The sequence below is a fragment of the Sorghum bicolor genome, chromosome 7 (assembly GCF_000003195.3).
Source record: "Sorghum bicolor cultivar BTx623 chromosome 7, Sorghum_bicolor_NCBIv3, whole genome shotgun sequence".
Taxonomy (NCBI): Eukaryota; Viridiplantae; Streptophyta; class Magnoliopsida; order Poales; family Poaceae; genus Sorghum; species Sorghum bicolor.
In genome coordinates, this window is record NC_012876.2 from 25,908,983 (window position 1) to 25,916,769 (window position 7,787).

A 7,787-nucleotide genomic window follows, 5' to 3' on the forward strand; every position below is an offset into this window, starting at 1 on the left:
ATTCGGTCCTTAAACGACACAGACGGGGATAGATTCACACCCAAGACCTCCATGCCTAGTTGCTGCACTATCCTCATCCCGCCCGGTCTCAAGTTCATTTTTAGCACCTGGTTATCTCCACGATAGCAATATAGCCAACCGTGATCATCATCCACCTAACTCTCGCAGGTGACAGGAAATCACCCGGCTTCTACCGAGCTAAGCATGGCTAAGCATTACTTCGACCCTAGACCTACTTTGGTAATGTTTAAGGTGGACAAGGTAGTCATTATGCAGCAAGGGTGTCATATCAATGCCTACCACTTAATGCAACAATATATAACCATAGTTATTTGATAGCTGAACATGATAACAAAATAGTAGGAGGCTTATAATGCTCCGGTGCTTTCCTTCGATGTAAGTAGAGGGACGATGGTCAGGGCACTCCGGCAAGTTCTCCTCTTCCTCAGCTCCTTGAGGTAGCTCCCCTTGCTGTCCTTCCGGCTCCGGCAACTCGTACTCCAGCACCGTCACGCCCTTGGGTACACCTAGGTATGCATGACAAGGAGATGAATACAGAGAATGCACATATGATGCATGATGTCATGATGGGGAGTAAAAAGAACATAAACAAGGCATAACACGAGCATAAACTTCTAAGATTAAGTGAATCATGGAATAACGAGTGAGTGCATACTTCTTCTCTGGTAGAGAGACTAAATAGACAAGTTACACGAATTTTAGCTACTCCTACTCAGCCACTGGTTTAGTAGACAAACCAACCAGTCAAAAGTTTCAGCTATAACTTAAGCATCGGTTGGCCAAACTAAGTAAGTAAATACTTTCTGGAAAGCTTAACAAATTGTCTACAATTCACTTTTAGACATCTCAGCACGATTCCCAACCAAAATATGCTAAAACATACAAAGTTGTCTGGCTGCTCTGGAAATTCCAGAGAGCAAGCACTTTGCAGCAGCTACTTGAAATATGCATAACTTTCAAACGCCTCAACCAAATGCCATGAAATTTGGACACGAAGTAGATCAGTAAGTTAGCTACAAGTTTGTTGTCGACAAGTTTCCCAGAAAATAATATCTTTAATTAGTTCTCAAGCATTAGCTGTCAGCTACACAGAAATGCTCTAGGAAAGGCATAAATAGCCAAAAATAATATTTTGCACATGTTGAGAATGTATCAAAGGAACAATCCCATTGCACTAGTAGATAGAACATATCTAAGAAACACCAGAAAACATCATGGCAAGGTCTAAAACTATTTCTATCATCACCTTTTCCATTTATTTAATTATTAAGGTGATTTAATGAGCATATACTCCAAGTGTTCTAAAAATCCTAAGAAAATTACAGCAAGCCACATATGCTATCATAAGATCACTGTAAAATTTTCAGAACATTTGCACATACACATTGTGAGGTATAGAAATAACAAGCTAGTATAGGCATGCAAGGCATAAATATGAAACCTCATCAAAAAGTGTCAAACAACAGATTTCAGATTTTTCCTAGCTTTGTCTACACATAAGTACAACAGTCAGCAAGTTTCATCACAAAAGGTGTTATAACTTAATTACTAAAAATATCACAAGAAACTCCTATTTAAGCAAGAATTATTTTTAACTCCTCAACCAAGCTTCCAAAAATCATGATAAATTTATCAGAGACTACCCATATCATAAGTAACAACTTCCTAAATTTGCATGGACAGCAGATCAATAGATCTCAAGATATAATTACCCACTGAAAAACCAAGATTAATTTATATCTATTTATTTCTGCAAAAACATGGCATGTTTCATATTTTTATTAAAAACTAGACTTATGCTAGAACCTAGAAAAATTGGAATCACCACATTTGGATCTCTACAACTTCAGATATGAATTTTTCAAAAACAGCACAGGCTCTGTAAAACAGTGAACCAGAGGGGTGGGAGAGGAGAGGCTGACACCCGAGACCCGCGCGTCAGTGAGACAGAGACAGGGGAGAAGCTCGTCGCCGGCGAAGCTCAACGACGGCGAGGTTTCCACCGGATCCAAGGGCACCTACGTGTTCCTCTCATCAAGGCGACTCTGTTGACCTACTTTACCCGTGCTCTACTGGACCCTAAGGTGCTCGCCGTCAGGAATGGCGGAGCGGCGGCGCTGCGCGGCGTTACGCCGGCGGATCCAGGCAATGGCGACGCGGTAGAGCTTGCGGACGAGCAAGAGTAGCTCAAGGCGAAGCTATAGGAAGAAGAATCACGGCCAGAGGTGAACCAGAGAGGTCAAGGCGGAGCTCTGGGCGGGCTGGCTTGGCCGGAGACGCGGTGGAATGGCCGGAAAAGCTCGCCGAAGCGCGGCGCAGCTCACCGAGGCGACGGCGGAGCGAAATGTGCTGCGCTGAGCGAGTGGAGAGCGCGTCTGAGGCGTCCACTCGGTGCGTGGCGACTTGGAGACGCCGTGGGAGCTGACAGGCGGGGTCGTCGACGGCGTACGGTCGACAGGTGGCCGGACACACGGCGGCGGGCGGCGTCTGTCCAAACTGAATCGGGCGATTCAGTCGCCATGGCCAGTGACTGAATCCCGAAGTTCGTCGACGTTTTACTCTCAGCTCACTCGGTGGTTTTGGCTGGGATTTGATCCTCTGGACAGAGCTACATGAGTTCTACAACTTTGATTACAAGATCAAAGCCTAACTCGGTCTGGATTTCAAACTACAAAGCTCCAAATAACCCTACCTCAAAACTGCGTGACTCAACACTTAGCCAAATTTGGCTAAGTGTGAAATCAGCCCTGATTTTTGGCTTGTGAGCAATTTTTGGATGTGTTCTAAGCTTTTTTAAAAAGTCATCAACATAACTTTTGTAGCTTATGAAATTCTCTACAACTTTGCTTCAGGTGTCACAGACATGCAAGGTCTCTAACATTACTTTCATAAAACATCTTTGAAAAGAGGTCTAGGAGGGTCAAAAAGGTCATTCTAGGGTTAACCATAACCTAGGGGCATTTTTGGCCAAAACCTTCAACATGAACTTTGCTCCAAATGATAATCTAAACATGATTGAGGTATTTTGGAAGACAATAAACAATTGTTTGCATTGGCTACCCCTTATAGTCACTCAATTCAAGTCACACAAGCAATTTAATCATGTAGTGCATATAGCAAATGGCATGTGATCATGGTATGATGCTCATGAGTGATCATGATGATGCTTATGTTGATGCAATGCTCATGGTTAACATGCAAGCTAACACTAGGAGTGTTACACGTTTGACTGAAGCACCTGTACTTGTTCTTCCTGATTTCACTAAAACTTTTGAAATAGAATGTGATGCTAGTGGAATTGGGATAGGAGGAGTTTTAGTGCAACAAGGAAAACCTGTAGCATATTTTAGTGAAAAACTAGGAGGTGCTCAACTCAATTATTTTGTGTATGATAAAGAATTATATGCTTTGGTACGTGTGCTTGAAACATAGCAGCACTACTTATGGCCAAAATAATTTGTTATTCACTCTGATCATTAAGCTTTGAAATACTTGAAAGGACAGGCAAAACTGAACCGTCGTCATGCCAAATGGGATGAGTTCATCGAAACATTTTCATACATTGTGAAATCTAAGAAAGTGAATCGCACATTGTCAATGTTGCTGTGAACAATGGTGAAAAAGAACCTGAAGGTTTGGGAGGAATGCTTGCCACATGTGGAGTTTGCACATAACAGGGAAGTACACTCTACCACTAATATGTGTCCTTTTGAAATTATTTATGGGTTCAAACCTATTGCTTTGATAGATTTGTTGCCCCTTCCATTGCAGGAAAGAATCAATATGGAAGCCTCCAAGCGTGCTGCATACATCAAGAAGGTACACGAGAAGACCAAGGAAGCAATGGAACTCAAGGCAGGACGCAAGGCTGCAAGTATGAACAAACATAGGAAGAAGGTGTTATTTGAACCCGGGGACTTGGTGTGGATACACTTGCGCAAGGATCGCTTTCCTCAGCAGCGCAAATCAAAATTGCTGCCACGAGTAGATGGTCCATTTCGTGTTCTTGAGAAGATCAATGACAATGCATACAAGATTGATCTTCCTGCAAGTTATGGCGTGTGCAACTCCTTTAATGTTGCGGATCTCTCACCATTCACAAGTGAAGACACTTTAGAGTCGAGGACGACTCCTTTTCAAGGGGGGAGGATGATATGACCACATCACCAAGCAAGATGCCACAAGCTCCAAGTCAAGCTACACCCACTCAAGTTTCACCTACACCGACACCAGCCCAAGTCATCGATGGACCGATTACACGTAGTCGTGCAAAGAAGCTACAACAAGAGGTCCACGCGCTACTTTGTGATATTCATTTTAATATTAATCGGAATTATATACTACCTATGTGTTGTACCTTGATTGTACTCAGGTATATAGAAGAAGAGAAGGATGAATCGGACCCTGAAGAATGGACCAGTGCAAGTTCCAGAAGAAGTCAAAAACGGACTAGTGGAAGTCAAAAACGGACCAGTGCAAGAAATCTTCATAACTCTTTACTCACAAAAGCTATGAAGGTCCATGAGCACTTGCTGGAAAGCTTGACGAGTCTACTTTCCAATGAATCTAGTAGCGACCAGTTTGGATACCCCACATTGCCTGCAGACCAGAATTAGTACAGACTCCTCAGAAGGTCAACAGTCTGTCGTGACAGAATGTTGGTACAACTTGCCAAGTAAAACTGTACCAATCTACAGAGTTTCGTGGTGCATGGCATACATTGATGGAAAGCTCTTGGAGTCTAGTTTCACACCCAAGAAATGGTTCAGCATTTGGACTTCCAATAAAAAGTTATGGTCAGTTTATTGAAAACTGCTCTGGAGGCCAACAGTCACGCGAAGCCACTTCGGGAATCCATTTCGAGGGGACCTTTCACATTGTCTTCCCTCAGAAACTCTATTTCGTTTTCATACCTATCTAGCAGAGCTGTTGCTAGTATAAATACACCCTAAGACTCATTGTAATCTAAGACTTTGATAATTGAAATACAGAACCACTTTGTTCAGCTGCGTGCTAACAAATTCAGAGAGTGATCTCTACCCCTTTGCTCTTGTGATTTTCTCGCGGGATTACATAGGCGGCGGCTTCATCCGCTCCCAATTGGTGCTCCTACTCCCTTCAAGGTATTCCTTGATTGATTGTAGGTTGTGTTGATTGGTTCTTTGAGAGTGTGGTTGGGCGAATACTCGATTCAGATTGCCGGTTAAATACGGTGGTTGGCTTCGAGTTTTATTTGCCAGGTTGCACTAGTTATCGCTGCTTGCAGCAAGTTATCCGGCTGTTCTTCAGCTAGTTATCGGTGTTCATCCTACGTCGTGAAGATCGGGACAATATGTCGTATCAAGAAACGTTTTTGCATCAACACATCTTTTGGCACGCCCGGTGGGACAGATTCAGATTCATCATCAAGATCAACATGTTGAACACCGATTTCGATACTGAAAATATCATTGCCATAGCCGAAGCCAATCTCAGAGATGAACAGAAGCAAGCTATGGCAAAAGCTATGGAGGAGTACAAGCAGCTATGTTTAAAGTCCTTCAGCGTCAACATGAGCGGTGAGGTGATCCAAAAGGAAGCATTGTCGATGCCTCGACAAATCACTTTTGAAGCTAATCCTGGTAAACTACAAGAGATGGTTGACAATGCTATTAATCGCACTCTAATCAATCAGTCTAGTGTGTTGTCCAATACAGTTTTCAATGTTGTGGCTAGAAGTTTCAAAGAAAGACAGATACCACCAGCTTATGTGGGCCCGGCCTATCATCAGCCAAGATCATCATCGGTGACGGCTCCATCAGCTACTCTAGCCGTTGCGGGTACAGAGGTTACTTCTCCTCCACGCACACCGATGACGACTAATCCAGCAACATCAGAGGGACAAATCCAACTTGCTACAGATCTATTGGCATCGGCAATGTCAGGGTTTGTGCTTAAAAATTGTCAAGTTCATCCCAACTGGTGGGGATATGGTATGCCCCCGGACTTTGGTGCAAATAGTTCTAGGACATCTCAAGTGGCTGACATGATAGGCAAGGCTCCTATGACATCGGCACCCCCAGTATCTCTGATGACTCAGAACCCTCAGTATTCTACAACTACCACTGCAAGACCTTTTACTGGGAATTCTCAGATCCCAACATTCCAGATGCCTAACACATCGGCAGATCCACTGCCGATGCATCAAAGGTTTATGACACAACCAGGGTATGTCAATTCAATGATAATGCCCAATTATCAGCCATCGGCAGGACCCACGCCGATGAATGTTAACAATGGATGGACAGGGCAGTTTGTCTTTCCGCAAATACCTCAGCAGAATCATTAGGCTATGGGCTTTCAGCAGGGACCAATGCAACTTGGGTTTCAGAATCAAGGATTGGTCAATCAGCCTATGAATCTTGCTCCGCAAGTTGGTGGCCAACAGGCGATGGTTAATGCTATGTTCCCTGGATATCGTGCACCGCAGAGGCACGTGGAAGCTTATCAGCAGGTGTCAGATCTGCAACCCGCTCATCGGTAGGATGCTGATGCCTATTGGGCCGATAAGATAGCTGAGGTGATGAGAGATCAGTTTGGGATAAAACCCAAAGCCAACACTTATTCTTATCGGACACCGTATCCTCCTGCATATGACTTAATTCCGCTTCCAAATTGGTACGAGGTGTCGGATTTCACCAAATTCGCTGGACAGGATGACACGTCAACCATGGAACATGTTAACAGGTTCATCATCTAGTGTGGGGAAGCTGCTAACAGAGATTAGTTAAGGGTTCGTTTATTCTCATCATCTTTATCTAGATCGGCCTTCACTTGGTTTATTTTATTGCCTCCAAACTCAGTAATTACTTGGGCCGATCTAGAAAAGCAGTTTCATAAATACTTCTTTTCTGGAGTTCATGAGAAGAAGATTACCGATTTAGTCAGGCTAAGGCAACGCAATGATGAATCGGTTGAAGGATTTGTGCAAAGACTGCGGGACGTCAAGAATAAATGCTATAGTCTGGTTCTGGATGATCGGCAGTTAGCCGATTTGGCTTTCCAAGGATTGTTACCACATATCAACGACAAATATGCTTCCCAAGAGTTTGAGAGTCTAAGTCATTTGGTACAAAGGATTTCTGACCAAGATATAAAAGCTTTTGAGCCTAAGAGAGCATGGAACAAAAAAGTGTCATTTGTTGATGAGGTAACAAGCTCAGATTCTAATGAAGAACCAGTCATCGGCTTGGCAGAATGGGTGAAAATAAGAAGCCGATGTCTTGTCCTTTTGGCCATAAAGAGCCAGAAAAGTTTGCTTTTGACATCACAAAAGCCGATAGGATATTTGACTTTCTGCTTCAAGAGGGACAGATTAAATTGTCACCCAACCATGTGATTCCATCGGCAGAAGAGTTGAAGAAGATTAAGTATTGCAAATCGCATAATGCAACATCTCATAGTACATATGAATGCAAAGTGTTCAGACAACAGCTGCAATCTGCTATAGAGTCTGGGAGGATTAAATTGGATAGCTCCAAAACTCAGAAGCCGATGAAGATCGATCAGCATGCTTTCCCCGCAAATATGTTGGATGCTAAGGGAAAGACTAAAGTCTTGACTTCGGAAGCAGTTGAGAAGAGCGCATCGGTGGATCCTCAGCACCAGATCACTGCCGATGACGCCAAAGGCAAGGGCTTGATCCAAGAAGGTACCAGTTCTAGAAAACCTCCTCGATCTGGTATTGTGATTACTCATAGGAGACATCAGGAAACCTGGCAGCAGCG